The sequence below is a fragment of the Delphinapterus leucas genome, chromosome 3, assembly GCF_059928025.1.
Source record: "Delphinapterus leucas isolate spDelLeu-1000000601 "Yukka" chromosome 3, BTC_Dleu_Yukka2, whole genome shotgun sequence".
Lineage (NCBI taxonomy): Eukaryota > Metazoa > Chordata > Mammalia > Artiodactyla > Monodontidae > Delphinapterus > Delphinapterus leucas.
The window spans coordinates 59553441-59573928 of NC_143131.1; positions in this window are offsets into that span (position 1 = coordinate 59553441).

Below are 20488 nucleotides of genomic sequence, written 5' to 3' on the forward strand. Positions count from 1 at the left end.
ATACATTTTTTCATACATGTTGCCAAATCGCTCTCCAGTAACATCAGACTGTAAGTGGCAAAGCAGTTGAACCACGTTTGTGTACCTTCAATGGCCATTCTTTTATTCAAAATGCGTCAATCTGGTAAGTGGCAGATATTATGTTGTCACATACCATTCTTTTAATCACTACTGAAATATACTGTACTTTCTTTATTAGCCACTTGCATTTCCTCTTCGATGGGTTTGACTGTTCATGATCTTTATCTTATTTTCATTAGTTTCAAGGACCACTCACAGGATCTGAGTCAACACCAAGGGCAGAGAGGCCAAACACTTCAGATTCCTGTTCCAGAAAGTTGCTCTGTGTGCAGAGAGGCTGTGGAACAAGAGGCTGGGTGGAGTAGGATGGAGGACCTAAGCCAAGGTGCTTTGAAAGCCAGAGAGAGCCTTTTACCTAACCCAGAACATTAACCAGATCTTTGTTAACAGCAAACAGAAGTGTAAGCAAGCTCTAAGAACCAAACTCTGTTCACAGTTCCTTCAACAGTGAGCTGCCTTGTGTGTTTGCAGGTGGTACACAGAGATCTGGAATTACTGTCAACCTTGTAGAAATGACTCCGGGCGGGGGTAGGGGGAGGTGGTGGTTGGCCAATAGAGCTGTGTTGGTCAGGCCTGAGATAAGTCAGCCCCGGTCTGTAATGTCTACATAGGCTGAATAATACTCCTTATTTATAATAAAGTTTTACTCCTCTTTGGCCCATTTCAGAAAAAAAAGTTCATAATTTAGTTGATTTCCCTTATCATCTTGCTTCAGCAGCAGGTAATAGATCAAAGGTAAGTGAGAAAGGGTTATCTGAAACTCCAGGTTTAACCCAGCAAACTTCGAAAGTTCTTTTTAATGGCCTACATGTCTTTGATTACACTGGTCTCATACAAGCATGTGCAAGAATGTGTTATTTTAATCATGGCAATTCTCCAAATGAATAAATTTTTTGAATGAAACTGACAGTTACATTTCATCTGGCAGGTCAAGTTGTAATTATCTACAGATTGTCCAAGATCAACCTTCTCAACCATCTTTAAATAAATAACCTGGGTACCAAATTAAAAAGAGTCATACGTAAATTTATGCATGCAAACATGTTCGCACATATCCCAGGGCCATTATTAATTTGTGCACTTACCATGAAGAACTAGGAGATGTTCAAGGTTGTTCCAGCAATTCATTTGTGTATTAGACTGTTAGGGCTGCCATAACAAAATACCACAGATTGGGTGGCTTAAACAACAGACATTTATTTTCTTACCGTTCTGGAGTCTGGAAGTCAAGCAACATCAAGGTGCTGGCAGGATTGGTTTCTGGTGAGACCTCTCTTCCTGGCTTGCAGATGGCCGCCTTCTTGCTGTGTCCTCAAGTGGCCTTTTCTCGGTGTGTGTGCTTCCCTGGTGACACTTCCTCTTCTTATGAGGACATTAGTCATATTGGATTAAGACTCCACACTTATGACCTCATTTAACCAAAATTACCTCTTTAACCGTCCTACCTCAAAACAAAGCCACGTTGGGTATAGGGACTTCAACATATGAACTAGGTGGGGTGGGGTGGGTAAAATTTCAGTCCTTAATTTGCAAGGGAGCTCCTGTGCTTTTGGGGAGATGGAAGAAATACAGAAGGATTTAGGGTTAGTTTCAGGCCTCATGATGTTTCTGAAGAATACTCCTAAAAAGGTGTGAAGGGCCTGCTATTCAACCCCTGGATGTAAGAGTGGTAGTGGGTTTGGGGGGAGTATTATTTTGGGGAAAAAGAGAACTCACCAAGATATAGGGAAGGGACAATGAATCAGGGTCTGCTCTAGAGATATTATGAAATAGTATTAAGATTTTATTTACTATCTGAGGGCAACTCTAGGGAGCTTTATATGATGTACATGAGATTCTTAATTATTGAATCCTGTAGGTTATATTACAATACGAGGTTTACTAGGAAGACAAATGTCATCACAGCATGGAAATATCCACTAAAAGCTAACCAATTTAAAAATTGGTGACCACTCAAACCTCACTTTCTGCTTAACCCTGGTATTTATTCAGTGGGGTGCTGGAGCTGGCTCATACAGGCTCTCAGAAGCAGTGTACATGTGTCTTCTCAACTCCTCATTCAGTGACATCACATGGGTCACTTGGAATTGACCATGGTGCAGTGTCTGTACTAGGCAATTGGAAAACACTCTAATTCAGAGCTCTTTGTTTTTCTGAGAACTGGTTGTTCCAGATTTACCAGTAAATCCTTGGATTGATTCACGCCCTTTGAATCAATATCATTGCTGGACCACTTATTGCCTATTGTTCAAAATAAAAATTCAGTGTAAATAAAAGGCAGAGTGAAACTCAATATCCAGCAAAGGATGTTAGATTTTATGACATTGCTGGAAGTGATGTTGTGCTGCTACCTGCAACACACACACAGCCATGGACAAATAAAGATTGGAGAGAGTTTAGTCAGTTAGCAACTAAAGAAGGAAAATGAACAAAGAGTTACATATCAAAATATAAGAGAGACCCTAGTGAAAAACGATAAAATCTTGATTATATTTTTCAAAAGTATTGTTTTTTTACTTTAGGCACAACAGTCCAACCTGAAATTGCAATGTCCTCATAGATGCTGTCAGTTTTTTGAGAAATTTCATTCCCCAATACTATTTCAAAAAAATAGTGCCTACTTAAACATATTCTAAATTTTTTAATAAAAGAAATTATTTTAAGAATTTAAATTTTATTTTTAACATAAAATTCAAGTTAAGTTTTTCTTTGTCATTGATATTTTAAGTGAATTTACCTAAAGGATTCTTTCTCTAGCTTCAATTAGGCTCAGGGAATGAAAACATTAAATACTTGAAAATGGTCATTGACCAACTCCGAGGTGAAATGCCCTGGCTGGCAATCTTTGCTGAGCCCAGGATCACATAGGGACCTTGTTAAAAATGAGAATCTAATTCAGTAGACTTTGGGGGAAAACAAGGGACAGAGACTATGAATCTGCATTTTAAACAAACCACCTAAAGGATTCTGATGCAGGTGTTCCATGGACCACATTTTAAGAAGCACTGAAATAAGTTAGAGCAATGCTCAGGCTACTAGGCTACTATTGGAAACATAGTTTTCTGAGGTTTAAATGATGTATATGTGCATAGATGATTTAAATGATCATAGTTAAAATATGCTATGTATTTTTCCCACTGAGTTATCTAAAAATCATCCCATGTTGAATTAAGTGCTACCAATAAAATGTTCAAAACTAGGAGGCAAGGAATGTAATGGATGACCAAGCAATAGCAATTATGATTCTCTCCTACTGGTAGGGTGCAGCACCCTTTAGGAGTTACCTTAAAAAATTATGTCATAAGTCCCCAAATTGATGGGTGTAGAGTTTATATTATTCCTGTAATAATTTCTATTTCACATTATACTTTTCTCTTTTTAAAAATAACTCATGGCTCAAAAGCAATACAAGCTTTTCTCTAACGTTAGAGTCAGGCTTAATGTTTTAAGACTTAGAGAGAAAAGACCATAATAGGGTTGCCAGGTGCTGTTCAGATCTTGCGACAACCAAGAAAATTACAAAGACATGAAAACAAGAAGAGAAGCTTTGGGTTGATAGTAAACACACTGTTACAGAGCAATAGATAACGGTGAAATCAGTCTTAAAATGTGATTTACTGATCTGTTGAAGCACGTTGGCTTCATTTTTAGTGTAGTGACACCTAATGATGAAGAGACCCGTCAGGATGAAGCAGTGGCAGAGGGTCTGTGTTTGGTGGGAGTTAAAGGAGAAGGCTTCGTAGGTTCTGAAGATAAAAAGTAAACCTCTATGATGCCTTTTTGTCGTGTTTCTGCTCATTGTTATGGGGATATCGTATGATTTCTGTTGGAATTCAATTCGTTTGTTGCCTTCTGTATACTAATTTTCTGTGAACTACTTGGTTTAACTGCCCAAATAACTATGATATTGACATTCCTTCCAATGCAGTAATCTGCTCCTGTATTTTGTTCTAGTTTTTAGTGGAATGTTTGTTTAGCTACATGTGCTGTGACTCCCTGTATAGAAATTCATTCAGATTTATGTTGTTCCTTGCTTTGTGCCTATTTTTATTGATATATTTCGTCTGTCTGTATAGACTATGCAGAAATTTATTCTAATGTATTTCATGTTGTAACTCACTTATTGGTACCAACATTTAATAAAATACAGTCTTATTAAAAAAAAAGAATATGGTTATTGAGCATTCATCCATGCATCCATTCATCTATCCATCCATCCATTTATTCCTCAAACAGTAATTATCTCCTATGTATTAGACACTAAAGTGTCTAGGAACCTGACAAGGTCTTGGTCAGTTTGGGGTAAGTAGCACCCATCAGAGTCATTCAGCATTGGCTCAAAATGGCTGGCCTTTATGCATCCCCAGGAAGGATGGTGACCTCGGGGGAGGGGGTCTCAATGCAACTGAGGTAGACCCTGGACTTGCTGAAGCTGGAGGCTAGACCACACTCCTCCAGCTAGGCAGCACGTTTCTCCTTGAAGAGAGATTGGGGCAGTGTATCTCCATAAGTACCATGGGCTAAAGGGTTCATCTTATCACTTTTGGGAACTGGGAGCCTTGGTTCAAAGTCTGGCTCTGACAGTGGTGGTTTTCTTAACCTCTTAGTTTCCTCGTCTGTAAAGCATGTGTGTGAATGTGGTAAAGGCTAATAATAGTACCTAGCTAGTGAAGTTATGGTGAAGATTAAAAGAGATAATACTCATTAGAGGGCCTGGCACATGAAAGACGTTCAGTAGATGCTAGTCATTATTCAAGATATCATATGCTTTGAAAATTTGAATGTTCTACATTGAATGATTGAGACCCCATAATACCCAAAACATTTTATGGCACATTGCATTTCCTTCTTATGGAATCAAAAACATAAATATTGGGACTTCCCTGATGGCACAGTAGTTAAGAATCTGCCTGCCAATGCAGGGGACATGGTTTCAAGCCCTGGTCCGGGAAGATCCCACATGGTGTGGAGCAACTAAGCCCGTGCGCCACAACTACTGAGCCTGTGCTCTAGAGTCCGTGAGCTGCAACTACTGAGCCTGCATGCCACAACTACTGAAGCCCGCACGCCTAGAGCCTGTGCTCCACAACAAGAGAAGCCACCGCAATGAGAAGCCCGTGCACCGCAGCGAAGAGTAGCCCCTGATCGCCGCAACTAGAGAAAGCCTGCGCGCAGCAACGAAGACCCAACACAGCCAAAAATAAATAAATAAAATTTTAAAAATTAAAAAAAACATAAATATTGATTCTACTTGACACAGTTTACATTGATTGACTTCTGTTACAACAGCAGGAAGAGAAATAAAAGATTATTGTGATTAATTTTGGAAATATGCTAGAAGTTAATGCATGTATTTGTAAACGCCTTTCTTAAACAGAAAGTCAGAATGACAAACTTAAAAGTGAAAAAGTAACTTCAAGCTGATCATAGTTCCCTAAATTCATTTCATTCTCTTCCTTTATCAGCCCCTGAAAAGAAGGGCACGAATCTCCTGTCCTCTGAACTCATCTGCTTCATGGAGGCTCGTCCAAGTGTATGTTGCCTGCATGGTTCTCTGGGCATTCCCCGGAAAGTTCTCTCTCTCCCCTGCCTATATAAGATGTTTCTTATGGCCTGAAACTGTTCATCGTCTTATGGAAGTGTATACATACATTTTGTCAGTTAAGATACAGGAACAGAAACAACGGAAACGCATGATTTAGATGCATCAGGGACTGATGTATTCCCACACCAAAGGAGCACAGATGAGCATAATTTTCTGAAGCTAAGGTACTCAATATTTCTCTTCAAATCCATCCTATTTGGATTCCAACGTTTGGTTCACTAGCAAATTCTGTAAACCCATACCACCAAATCAGCCACCTGTGGTAGGAGGCCGACTAACACCCCATGGCCGAGATCGTTTCTTCTTCAACATTTAAATCGACTTTTCACTGGATAGCAGATTCCTATAAGCGTCTCTTCAAGGAAGCAACTTCTCTTTCCCCATGTACACAAGCATCTTGTCTCCTGACTACAGGTCTGAAGCTGTGGGATCTGAGAGATCCAGGCTTGAAGCCTTGACCAGCTGATCATGCCTGGACCCAGGCACTCCGGCACTGCCCGAATCAGCCACATGACAGGAGCAGGAAGGGGGCCCATGGGAGTGGTGGGTGGGAGGCAGCAGAAGTCCCAGGCACTCACAAGCGTAATTACGAGACATCTATGTCTCATTAACGGCGTCGTGATAGTACCCATTAAATCTTGTAAAGAGTAAATTAGCATTCAAGAGACATTGTCCAACATCCTGATGGTGGGCAATGCTTTTCATCTTGTGTGTGCTGGCTAGTGCATTTCTTCTGCTCCTTTCTCCTGATGCGATTCTGCCTCCTTTGCAGCAGCTCAGAACTTCGCCACCTCCTGCCTCAATAGACAGGCTTTTGCAACACAGCCTCCTTGTGAAGGTCAAAGCCTCTTGCCACCTGCTGCACCACACAGAGCTGAAGTTCCGTCTCTCCTGTTGTCCCCAAGCTGAAGATGCCCCAGGGGCTCATAGACTTCCCAGCAAAGTGAAGTTATCCTAGTTTCCCCAAACTGTCTCATCCTTTCCATATCCCTGCTGAGTTTTGAATGTACAAGAGTACTTCTGAAGAGGCATTTTGAAGTCTAATTTAAAGACTAATTATGAATACCTTGGGACGTGCACTGTTAGGAAATAAACGACCTTACAGACCTGGGGGAAAACCTTCTGCCTTACTCAGTGCCCCTGGGAACATGTTAGTGGGTTTCCTGGGCTTCTCACCATACAGTATTGTTTGAAAAGGGAGGTTCTGCCCAGGTGATCATTGCATAGGCTGTGAATGTGGTGAAAACTGGCTCCAGAAAAGCCTCTCGCAAGATGTTCTGGCTCCAGCAGCTACAGTCTTGCACCTCCTCTCTCTGACCTTGAAGCAGATGAGCCAAAGGTGTTCCCTGTGGATTCCAGCCTTTAAGGGACCTCCCCAAGCCCTAGGCCTGCTGCCCTCACCCCCTCTGCTTGTCACGCTGGGCCTCCGTGAATCAGCAGGCGCCACGAGATGCCAACCAACCCAGAGCCCTGGGGCCCAGATTTTGAAGGAAGGGAGGGCCAGCACACGTGTCTTGGTACCTAGCGCTTGTTTCCAGATATCTAAGCAGGAGGGGCATGGATTTGGAGCTCGGGAATTAGGTTTGGACTCTGCTCTTCAATGATGAGCAGCTGTGGGAACTTCAACCCCTCCGGGCTTAGGGTTACTTCAGTTTTAAAGTTAGGGAGTTTTACTGAGAACGCTAAGATCTCTTCCAGTTCTGAAAATATACCATGTTTCAACACTGTCCCAACGTTAAATTCACTTGGGCAGCTTTAAGGCATGCCGCTGCCCAGAGATTCTGATTGAATTGGATTGGGTAGGGCCTTGATCTAGGTTCGTAGGTTCAGAAGAGCATATAGTTTGAGGGGACCCTGTCAAGAAGAAGAACAAAACAGTACCTTACTTTTGAAAATGTTATAAAAATGTGACCTTGTGAACACGTTGCAGGGTCCCTCTCCTCCCAGGGCCTCCAGAGGGGTCTGTGCAAGTGAGTGTCCCTGAAGGTTAACTTTACTGCTTCAGGGTAAATCTAGGGGTGCCCAGGCATCAGTAAGTCATAAATGCTTCCCAAGTGATTCCAACATTCACAATTGCAGTGTGAGAGTCTTGAGGTAGGGTCCAAATCTTGAGGTAAGGATGAGCGTGAAAGCACATGGTAATCCCGCCAGCTCTGCCCGGAATATCCTTGTTTAGAAGTTTCCCCTCCATGCGTCCGTCTCCTAACTAATTCCTACTCACTAGTAAGGCTCAGATTCAAGGTCACCTCGTCTGGGACCCTTTCCTAATCCTCTGGTTAGGTGTCATCTTTTGTATTTGTCTCAGACCTGTGCATGGCTCTGACATGGCCCACAGCACATGCTATTATAATTATTTCTTTATGCTTCTTTCTCCCCCCCAAGTTGTGAGCAACTTGAGGGCAGAGATTGTGTCTTGGGCGTCTTTTCATCCCAGGACCTAACGCAGTGCCCAGCACATGAAGCCTTCATGGAAAAAAGGGAAAAAAAGTAAATTATTATTATTTTTACACAGAAGACCTTTTGGTCCCCCCTCCCCATTATATTTTCTAGTCTCTTCTCCCAATAGCCAATGAAGATACCACACTGGAAATCTAGTCAGCATCTCCATATTTACAAATTTAAGCTCTCAAAACCCCTCTCAAACGCCTACAAAAAAGCTAGATTAACCATTGGATGGCACTGGTGTTGGAGCAGAAGGGCATTTGCACAGCATATGGGAGTATCAGAAAGGATCCTGGCAAGAACCAGGAGGCACACCTGGCTGAGATTTTGTAGATAAAAGATGGTAAGGACTATTTACAGAGGTGCGTGCAGAGTGAAGGGAACCGGTAAGGGAGGTTGAGGCCCCCAGGAACCCGTTATCCTCCAAGTCTTAGGAACCATGTTCCCCAACCATGTTGAGGGTTGGAGCCCAGAAGAGGGGCTGCCCAGTAGGAGCTCTATTTCGAGAAGTGTGGAGGCACCCGAAAGACGCTGCTGAAGAAAATGGAGCACAGGAAGAAATACTTTGATCTCTCTCCTGCCCTCCAGTCTCCCACGGACCCACCGACTGGAAGCCAGAGGCAATGGGGCCCCAGTGAGGCAGTACACAGGGATCACTCCCCTGAACCCAGCTCAGAGTCAGGGGATGAAGGTGGAGATGCATCTGGGGAGGGAAGGTTAAACAGAAAAATCAGCACAACGGAGTGGGTGATGTCATATTACAGGGAGGGGAGGAAATAACTGGATGTCTTTATCTGTAATAACTTGATATAGTTTAAAGTAGTTCTGCTGTACTTATTTGAAGTGAAAGCAAACTCTAGGCAATTTATAACTAGCCTAAAGCTCTCTGCTGCCATGCACGGCTAATCACCTCGGGGACTATAACAGTTGGGGTCCACCGGTCCCCTCCTCAGCCTGAAACCTCGCACCCACCTTGGAAGGGGGCAGAAACAGCACTGCAGGTTGTGTGTCCCTGGAGGAGGTCTCACACTAGGTATGCAGGGTCTCTGCAGTGCTGGAGGAGGCCAGCAGGGGCGCCCTCGGCACACGCTCCCCTATGGATCCCCTTCTGCCCCGCCACTGCTCCCAGGTCCCCTTCCCTCTGGTGTTCACCTCACTGACCTGTCTCCTCACGCAGAGGGTCGTCAGAAGCGGCGAGAGGAGCACGTTCTGAGAGGACGTGGCAGGGGTCTTCTTTGGCCTGAGGTCCACTGTTTCCCCCAACCCTGGCTGCCCACCATTTCTTCTCTGTGTCTGTCATTTTCCCACAGTTGGGAGATGACAATGTAAGGGGGAGGTAGATGGGATTCTCTTGTTTCTCCGGTTCTTAAAGTACCTCTGGGGGGAGTTTCAGAATAAGAATGTGGCTGACCCCAATCAGTTTTGAACTTTCCAGTCTGTAACTTGTGGGTAAGACTGGAATCTGGGGTGGGCAACCGCATTTGTGGAGGAGATATTTTTCTCTGCAGCTATCTAGAAAGAACAAGGAGGGCTCTAATGCAGGTAGAGCAGGGCTCTCAGGAGGGCTGGGGAAAAATACAGAATTCTCCTGGCTGAGGCTGAGGGAGGGCTTCAGGAAGAGCTGAGCAGCTGAGTGAGGTTACGGCTGCCTAAAGAGGACGCCGGAAGGACTCACGAGGGAGGAGCCAGAGGGGCCAGGCGCTGGGAGTCTGCGCCTGAGCCTCCTTGTGCGGGGTGAGGGGTGGGTGGGAGTAGGGGGAGGGGTCGGGGAGGGGAGGAGTGGAGAGGGGGAGTGGGGTGAAGCCTGAGTTTTCCTTCCTACTTCTTCTGGGGATTGTGAGTCAAGGGGTTACCTGCAGGGGATGACCCCAAGAGACTAGGGAGTCACTAGATACGTAATACACGTACCCTCTTAGGCTGGGACTTCTGTGAGGGAAGGGGCTGTGGTGTCTTCTTCATAACTCAGCCCCAGCTGACTTACAACACCTGATGTAAATGTAGGTGCTAAAGGGTGCTCAAGGGTGGTTGAATGAATGCATGAAGAAGGAAGACAGCTGGTGTTTGGGGTTAACTTTCTCAACACTGTGGTCAAAGTGCTCACAAGCTGGCTTACCAGGCAGATAGCTGAGCTTTTCTTTCTAGATGCTGAATGGGAGTAGGCGCCGAAGTCAAGTCATTCCCCCTGCCGCCTCCCCTGCACCCACAAAAAAAGAGAACCTGTGCAGGGTCCAAGCCAGCTTGCTGAGTTCCAAGCTCCAACACATGTCTTTCCCCAGGTCCTCTGGTAAACCTGTACCTGAGAAAAGCCCATGGAGGTGGGCGGGGGGGGGGGGGTGCGGGGCGGGGACTGTGAGTCTGACCTTTCTTTTTACTCAGCTTTCAAGTCCAAGTCTCTGAAACCAGACCCAGAGCTCTAGACAGGGGTGCATCCTGGGTGTTTGGGGCATATGCTTCAGCAAGCAGAGCCTTCCAGACCACAGGATTTGTCCAAAATCAATCTCCCTCTAGCCAGGGGATAACTGTGAATAACCATCCCATGCCCCAACTGGAGATTTCCAGGGCCTTGAAAGCTAATTAACAATACCCTGGGAGTACCTAGTACATTTCCATAAAAACCAATGGCCCTGCTGCCAGCTCCAACTCAGAGGGTTCCGTGACTCACAGGGCTGCTGACTCAGAGCGCTCCCGGGCAGGTTTTAATGGGTTTCATGAGCATCTCTTCTCACTTCCGTCTGAAGATGGGAGGGAGGCTCTGCCCAGGTGATAATTGCCTTGACCTTGAGTCTAGTAAAAACTGGCAAGAAAAATGCTGTTGTAGCCTTAGAGTTTTCAGTGCTTGAGAAGAGTGGAAGCAAAGCCAGGGCACATGGAGACAGAGTAAAACCTGGTTTCTCAACTGGGTTGGGAAATCAGATGATCTCAGGAGACCCAGCGGAGAATCCTGTGGCTTCCATGAAAAGCCCAGTTCTAGTTAGCAGGCGTGAAGCCATAGAGGGGGTTTATTGTAATGGCTCAGAGTGGAACTTACAGCCTCAGACCCCCTAGCTGAGCTCCTAGCTGATCATGACCTACCTTAGCCTTTATTTGCTCATCATTCAGATGGAGATAATCATAGTATATATTACATAGGTTGTTGGGAGGATTAAACAACTTGCATGGTGCCTGGTAGATAATCAGGGTCTGATAGCACTCACTTTCTTCTTCAGCAGTAGGAAGCCAAGGTGAAGTCAATGGCTGGGCAAGAAACTCTTCGGGAACATTTATATTAAATGACACATTCTCCTCTTTTCCCACCACTGATATCAAATCCAGCAAACAAAGACAGATAAATACAATATATACGTTGCAACTGGACAGTCGATTCTTTTACTGATGTGCAGCAAAATTCTTCACAGAATCACTGTACTTAAGCGGTACTCCAGGCCACACCAAGATACAACCAGTGGCTACTCAACGAGCTTGCATTAAACTCCTATGCTTACAAGATGAGCCAAGCATTATGACAAGCCCTGCCCTCAGGAAGGTCATAGTCTATGTGGGGAGACACGTGCAAACACATAATATTGGCACTAGGGCATGGGTTCTAACACAGTTGTGCTTGAACTAGCCTGTCTCACAGTCATCTGCCAAGCTTGCTAAGACAAATCCTGGACTCCATCCCCACTGATTCTAACTCAGTAGGTTAGGGATCAGGCCCATGAATTTACATTACGTTCCTCACAAAGTCCCAGGTGATGCGGATCCTTTGAGGAGCACTATTATAATAGAAGTCAAAAATGACGGGGTGGATTAGAGCGGAGCAAGAGAATAATGAATTATTTTTTCTGGAGGGGGGGAGTTGCTATCTGGGGTGACTTCATGGGGGAAGTAGTATTTAAGCAGAAAAAATACTAAAAAGCCAGGGAAAATGCAGAGTACCTGCAGCAAGATGAAAAAATACCAGGGTGTTTGTGTTGGAGAAGGAAGGGTAATAGGAGGAGGTGTTGGACACTGGTTTCTAGAAGACCTGGGTGCTCAGGCTAAGGAGGTTGGACTTATTCTGTGAATAACAGGGGGGCTGCCAAATGTTTTTGAGGATGGGAATGACGTCACCAACTCAATGACCTGATGCTTTACGTCTGTGCGAGAGACAGATTAGAGGAAGTGATGAGAAAACCAGTTGGCTGGCTGACTTCTAAAATTCTCTAAGTGAAAGGAGGCTGTCTGGAAGTCTAAACTAGGCCAGTGGGGACAGAAAGAAGGATTCCTCCATGAAAGACAAAGTGGAGGGAATATCATCGGAGTTGTAAAATTAAATTGCATGCGGTTGATGAGGGAGAGAACAAGTCAAAGATGGTCCTAAGGAATGCAGCCAGAGTACCAATGCCAGCAGAAGGCTTAGGGGTTTTAGGAAGAAGAAGGATTTAACAAGGAAGATAATGACTTTGGTTTGTACCTCTTGAATTTGAAGTGCCTACACGTTATCTAGTAGTTTGCAATGCAATGCTGGGTTCAGTAGAGAGGCTGGGTCTGAGCATTTATATCTGAGTGCATCACGTATAGAAGATTGTAGAAACTGGGAGAGTAGATCTTCATGCAGGGAGAACACATGGAGAGAGGGGTGTAAGCAACAGAACCTTAGCGAATGTCTAAAGTGGTTGGCGAAGAAGAGCTAGCAAAAAAGACTCGGAAACTGTGGTCTGGGAGGCATTGGGGAGGTAGTTGATTGCTGTCAGTGAAAGCATTGAAAGACAATGAGGAAGATTTTAGGAAGGGAGTGGCGCACAGTGTTAACTGCTAGAGAGGAAAGAGGCCTTTGGATGTGTGGATTGGGAACCTCAAGAGTGCGCTGTCCAAGGTGGGGCAGGATCAGGCTGCAGAGAGTCGAGGAATAACTAGGAGGTGAGGAAGTAGAGGAAGCGGGAGTTGAGTGGTGACAGGAAGAAAATGGGACAGTAACTTGAGAGGGAAACAAGTTCATGGGCAGGTTTTGTTGTTGTTTTAGGCTCTAGGGGACCGGAGCAAGTGTGTAGGCCAAGTGGAAGGAGCCAGTGGAAAGGGAAAGATTAGAGAGGTAAAACAAGAGGAGATGATTGATGCCACAGGGTCTGGGAGGAGATGAGAGGGTGGGAGGGAAAGCCCTGGGACAAAGGACCACTTTATAACAAGGTCCTCTAGGTGTTCTGGCAATGAGACAGCCTTGGATGGGCTCCAAGCAAGACTCTCCTTTTACTGAAACAAAGAGCATGGTGGCACCAACACAGCCCTGGGAATCTCAAATCCAGAGCTGTCTGCTTTTTCCCAAGACCAACCTCTCCACTTTCAAACATTCAGAAAGGACCAAAGGTTAAATGAGAGTTTCAGTATTCTAATTTTCCAACAAATTTATTTCCTCCCCGTTAGCCAAATCATGGAGTCTTTTCCCTCACCTGGGCTCCCAAATTTAATTAGCAAACTTCCTTCTTTCCCTCTGAGACTCAGAACAGAGACCTCATTTCTCTCCTTCCCTTCCTAGCTTTTGCTTATCTAAACTAAGGGCCCATGGGAGCTTTCAGTTGATTTATTTCAGCTGGTCCCTCACAGCCACACCGACTCTGGGTTAACCTCCTTGGCCCCTCTGGGACCATTTTTAGGAAGGTCTGCTAGGTATTCTGACCTACTAATAGGTCCCTCGAGGGGAAGTCCACACTGTCACGGTAGATCTTACTACCTAACACCTTGTGAAATCCTAGGCTTTGCTGAGCTCAGCCAAGACACTGCGGGAAACACATGGGCTGGGGTTCCCAGAGAGACTGTCTAGATCTCGAAGAATAATGCTAAACAGACAGCGTACAAAGCCGTCTGCACTGGGAGCCTTTAACTAGTAGCAGGAGAAAGGGATGAAATGTGTCTGTTTCCTAGAGTTTGTATTATTTGCAGCTAGTATTGTGGCATTATTAATTATGAGACGAACCAGGAGTTGTTGGGCGAAAGGCTATTGTCAAAGGTGTTTTCCCCTTTTGTTTGCCTAGAGGGTGTGGCCTCCTCGCCTTGGCCTTGCTCCAGGTGCTAATGCTTTTTTTAGGGGCATGTCATTAGTTTGAGCAACAGAGCCCTGTTCTGCACCCTTCATAGAACTACATTAATCTCTGCTCTTCAAACACTTTCTTGAACGTCTAGTTCTGTTTCATACCATTTACACAACCCTAGCACTGGAAATGGTAACGCTGTCTCATCTTTCATGTTAAATTGAAAATGTCAGGAGAAAGAAAATAGCCAAACATGATTATAAACACAGCAAGTGGGATGTGAACTTCTGCTCGAAGCCATATTTTTAAAACTTCGTTATAACACGTATAGGAGTTTGTTTCCTACTGTCTATAATTTTTGTTTTGACCTTTAAAAATAAGATATGGATGAAAAGTATGGGAAATATAGTTAGTGAAATATAATGAGCTGTGCTTTAAGGTTAGAAATGGAGTAAGAAATATATACATCATTGCGTGAGAGATGTACGTTTTGGTGCAATAGCCTTGCCAACAAGTTTTTCCTTTATTTTCCGAAGCGTTGGTCTTAGTCAATCTTTACGCGTTGCAGCAATGAAAAAATATTTATTATGTCTTCGTAAAATGTCGTAGTCATTTTACCTGAGTGGGGGAGGCTGCTAACCTAAGTGACTCAGTGACTATGTAAGGAAAAGGATTTGCCCATTTATGCTGCTTCAGATCTTCCCATGTAAAGAGCAGCTCCGTATGGAGGCTAGGCACAGGTGTTCAAGGCAGACCATCTTGGTTTAAATCATGGTTCTGTGTGGACTTCACCGATTTACTGCTCTCTGTGTCTCAGATTCCTCTTCTGTAAAATATGGATGGTATCAATAATAATAGTAACCTACCTCCAATGGTGTGGAGATTAAATCATTTGATATCTGTAAAGTGATAACAGATACCGTTCCTACTCCACACAGACCCCTTATCCAGGTACCCACACGCATCCCACCTGTTGCAGGTCTGGGCTACTCACACCTGCACCTCCCCAAGAGACTTGCCCTTGGCTGATGGGAGCTGTCTTGCTGGCCACATTTGTTAGGTGCTCTCCCCACCCAACCCCACTGAGGGTGGCTCAGAGCCAATGATCTTCTGGTCCAGGGATAGAAGAGCCAGCACCGTTGCTTCTGGAAGGGATCAACAGTCGGGTACAACTCGCCATCCGGATCTCCCCTGGAATTGGGCTGAGGCTAGACTTCTCTAGAGAACACACTTTGCCCGGCTTCTCTCCCTGCCCTGCCCTTCTTCTCTCACTCCTTTACTGGCTTCTCCTCAATAAAAGTTCTCCCTATCAGGCCCAGGAAGCCCCATCTCAGGCTCCTCTAGGGAACTTGACCTGAGACCAGTACTTCAAAGAGTGCTTGGCACTTAATACTCATTCAGTAAATGTCAGCAATGATTAAGGATTGAAAGTAATCAAATTTTTGGTCTTCGTCAGGTGTATGAACTGGAGAAGCCTTTATTGTTTAGAATTGAGTGGCCTACAAATGTGTCATCAGAGTTGAAAACGCAGGGCTTCCACAATTGTCTTTTAAACTATGCTTCTTTTAGTGGCTGCGCTTGAGTGCCTAAAAAAGACAAATGCCAGAGCTGTCAGGGGTGGTCAGTCAGGCTTGAAAGTGAACAAGCACGATGGAGGAACACCAGGCCCAGCTCCATAAGTGATGAGCGGTGGAGTCTCAGGTGTCCTAGGTTTCAGGGTCCAAGAGATGTAACAGGAGAGGAGGGAAGCAGAGGGAGAAGAGGCAAAGCAGTGGTGACTGGAAAGGAGAAATCATCCAGTTCTCCCTCATTTCTTGAGAGACAGGGGATAGGTTTGAATCTGGTGCTCAGGTTCTTTGGTGGGCAGTGGGCGATAACCAGGCCTGATATATTGTTTTGTTCAAATCATCCTTGAACAAAACTCCTCTCAGCATTGGGAGGGAAAGGGCAAGGCAAAAAGGAGTGGAAAGATGGGAGCTTTAGCTGCCAGAAGATGGCGACCCTTCTTGCATTGCAGGGGAGAGACAGGCACTTTCTAGATTTAGGAGAGTGGACAGAGAACTTTGAGTCAGCTTAACTGCTCAGTGTGTGTTGAAAGGCAGGTGGTAGTCCTTCCTGGAATGTGTTGCTATCGAGGAGAAAAGCCACGGTAAAGCGCACAGCGGGCCGTGCTGCAGGAGCATAGCACCCCGACAATGCCGTGCCACAGCCGTTAGGTGTGAGAGAGGGCCAGAAGTGACTGTCAAAATGGGCCGCTGAGCCTGGGAATTTCAGCTTCCTAAATTCAAATGCAGTCTTGAAGAAGTTCTTTTCCGTTTACCATCTGACCGTCAGGAAAGCCGAGACCTGAGCAGCAATTTGCAGGTGCATGACATCCATTTCAGTAATTGCCAACTACTGGCTTTTTCTCCCGGAAGATGTGCCCTTGTCACCAACATCATTTACAGCAGATGAGTTCGAGACACCCGCGTTAGGTAAAAACCTGGCCTCCCAGGACTTACCATCAGATATTGATTTGCTTTACTACCAGGATCACTTATGTGACCAGGTGACAATGGGTTCACCTGGCGGTAAGATGGTAAGGCTGGTTGCATCATTAGGGTAGGAGGTACAGGAGAAGCACTTCTAAGTGTCTGCAGGTCCATTCTAGTGAGACTTCTTAGAGAAGGTGAAATTCAAAGCCAGAAGAGGAGGAATGGGTATGCTCTGGAGGTTGGGTTCATGACATTCAACAACGCCCAGGCTCTCAGGGTTCACTGCATTAGAATGGTTAACAGCTACTATGTATTGGGACCATTTTAGGGTGAACTTTGCACTTTTACACATTATCTTGGTCTGCTATCAACACAGTGATGTTGTCATTTCCTCCCTTTTTTATTTTGAGAGAAAACGGAGGTTCAGAAAACTTAACCCAGTTAGGAAGTGGGAAAGTCAGCATTTGGACCCTGACCATCTGCCTGGTATTTCTGAGTCTGGTATTTCTCTTTACTAGAGAAAAGAGCACAGCCCTGCTGTAAATACATCCTGAGAGAGAGTGCATCTTATAGTATAGGATGTGTCACTTTTCTCTTTTGATTTATTTCTTGATTACAATTAACATTCACATGTATGAAAACCCAGAAAGGATAAAACTCTTCCTACCATCCTGGTCCCTCATCTGCCGAGTTCTTCCTCCCCAGCCCCACAGGTGCCCGCTGGTGTTGGTTTCTTATACATTCTTCCAGGGTCTCCTTATGTCCTAAGAGGAAATATGAGATTCTTTTCTTCTTTCTACTTTCACACAAAAGTTAGCATATTTAAAACACTTTCATCCTTTTTCAATTAACTCTCCTTCCTAGAGATCTTTCCATATCATTTTACAGGGAGCTTCCTCAATCTCTTTCACAGTTGTATTGTCTTCCATTATATGGATGTCCTGTCATTTACGGAACCAGTGTCCCACTGATGAAAATTTGGGTTGTTCCCTATTTTTCGCTATTAGAAAATGCTGCAAGGAGTAACTTGTACATTCATCCTTTAGCACATACACAAGCACATCTGTCAGTTAAATTGCTAAAAGTAGAATTGCTGAGGTAAAATGGTTGTATTTGTAATTTTTTGTGGCTACTCGCCAGAAACTTTGATAAGGCCAAAGTGAGACAGAAAGTACTTGCATACGGTGGTTGCATAGTGGGTTTGCCAAGGACATATCCGGCTAACGAGGACCCCAGCTGACTTCCTTCAGAGGATTAAGTATTAGGGGGGCACCCTGACTATTCACTGCAGCCAAGGATGCCCGGGCTTTGGCCTTTAGTTCCCCTTCCTTTCTGTGCCGGCTCTAAAACCAGGAAGCCAATATACCCTTGAAACTCCTCCTCTTGCCCTTGGACTTATCATACTGGGAAACAGAACTGAGACAGGCAGCCATCTGCGACCTATCTTAGAGAAACAACAGAAGAAGCACAGGCTCTGGGGCCAGAAAGACCAGAGTTCTAATCTTGGCTCAATCACTTTTTATCTGTGTCATCTTGGGTGAGGTTTTTATCCTCTCTGGGCCTGGATTCCTTCATCTGGGAAAAAGGGGAAATGATGGCACCCATCAGAAGTGGTCATGGTGAGGATTAGAGATAATCTGTGGAAAGCACACCCCGTGCTCAATAAGTGGTTGCTATGATTTGGGGGAATTATCCTAAAACCCATGCTTATAATCACTCTTTGTGTCACTGAGGCCCAGCACCAGCCTCTACCTGGCATGCACATCAATGACTCATAACCTCAGCTACAAAACCATCTCATTACGGATGGTTCACCTCTTTGTAAGCACTTCCCGAGTGGTTTGCCACATCCGTCGATGATGCAGGATTCCTCATGAAGCAACCACGCTAAGCTCCATCCACACCCTTATAACATCAAAGGACCCTGGCTCATTAATTAGTCAGAAAGCAATTATTCACTGTTCTGTCCAGCACCTAAGCTGGCCCTTCCTTGAAAAACACCAAGGTTTATCTAGAGTCAGATGAGCTTGGAAATCCTACCGGTAGGGCCACCCACAGCATCTCAGTCCACGACAGGTGTCTGGACACACAAGAAGCAAAGACCCACAGAATAAAGAGCAGACATTTTCATCGCTGCTCTGAGAGGTGCTGCTTCCAGTTCTCTTTGTTCATCTTTTTCTGGTAGTTTTTGACCCCCAAATCAGCACACAGAGGTCTGTGTCCTCTTGGTGAAGGGAATGAATGCTCTCTGAAGTACAAACTCCAGTGACAGCAGTAATGCAATGGTGGATTACCTTTGTTTCCTCTTGTTCTGAATCCATTAAAAGGGGGGAATTGAATTCTATCTAGTCAGGACCCTCATTCCTTTCCTTAATTGCTTTTTAAACTACTGAAATGAAAAGTTGCCAACAAGGCACATATTAGCCATTCCTCCCCTTCTCGGCCCATTCTTGCTACACTCCCATCTTCCACCCTTCAAAGTAGTTCAGCAGCAAAGTGTTCCAAACTGTGAGTCACTCGTGGATTGTTCAGGCGACCGAAGGAAAATCTGTTAATGGGATTCGCAGAGCTTACAGCCGAAAAGAGCGATGTGTGTAAAGGATTCTTCCGTGTCACTCAGAGTAATGAGATTCAGTTGCAGCTTCATCCTGAATTGAAATCACTGACAATGTATTTGCCTATTCATTTTTGGACACTTTGATCTAAAAACCGGTCATTGGAGGAAATCAGTCTAACATCTGAAAATTGTAGGCACTTGAAAATAAAGGAAAAATTCTCTAAGTTTATCTCTTTCCCTAATACTTCTGTGGTCCTGAAGCAGAGGCTGAAGACTGAATATCTTGGGTGATAAGCTCACTGCCTATTAAAAAAATCTGATAAAGATTTGTGGCAGGAATATTAACTTAGAGTATTTGCAGTTTTTGACTTTGAGATCATCAAGGATTAGTTGCAGACTTTTATGTCACTGTGGAGATTTGAGTGGAAATGTTCTTATATCTGCACTGTGCAATACGGTAGCCACTAGCCACATGGGCTATTTGAACATAAACTCGTTAAAATGAAATCAAATTAAAATTTCTGTTTTTTGGTAACACTAGCTACACTTCTAGCGCTCAATACCCACATGCATCTGTGGGGCAGCGCAGCTCGTAGGTGTAGAAAGTGTGATGGACACGGATCTACCAGACTGAATGTGATGGAGAACTCTACAGTGGTTAACTGATGAATTAGTAGCTCCTTATAAAAGCCTTTCCTCTTCATTAGTGTGGCACTTCACTCAGCCCTCCTAACATCACTAAACACGGTTAGCTACAGAGGAGGAGACTTACAAATCAAAGTTCATGCATTTATGGTTCAATAACTAGTTAAGCATAACTGGGTTATGTGTAGTAGTCAACGCTTCTGAATCACCAAGTTTATCCAAATTTCTTCATTAAAAAAAAAAAAATTGAGTCGGGACCATAAATGGACCTGCTTTGGGAGATAATGTTTCCCCCAGGGGAAAAAAATGCATTGATTTTGTATATTGATGTTATTCAATGTACAAGCACATGTAAATTTCCCACCGTTTGAAATAACACAAGAGTTGGGTCAGATATATGCAAAACTGAGCAAACAAAACCCCCCTAGCCTAAGAGTCTGCATTTTCCGGTAACGAGTTCACTCTCAAGCCTGATGACTTGTCTCCCTTGCCTTGATGCAAAAAGGATATGAGGCAGTATTACATGTGTTTTATGAGTAAAATCTAATCATTGTTCCATATTCATATGTTCTTTTGGAGATATCTCTTAAGGAGTTAATAGCTGTTACCTCTCCCCCCTCACCCCACTACCTGCCCTCCCACCTCCACCTATTGTCAGCATTATAGTCTAGTAGAAACCATCAAAATGAACACCACC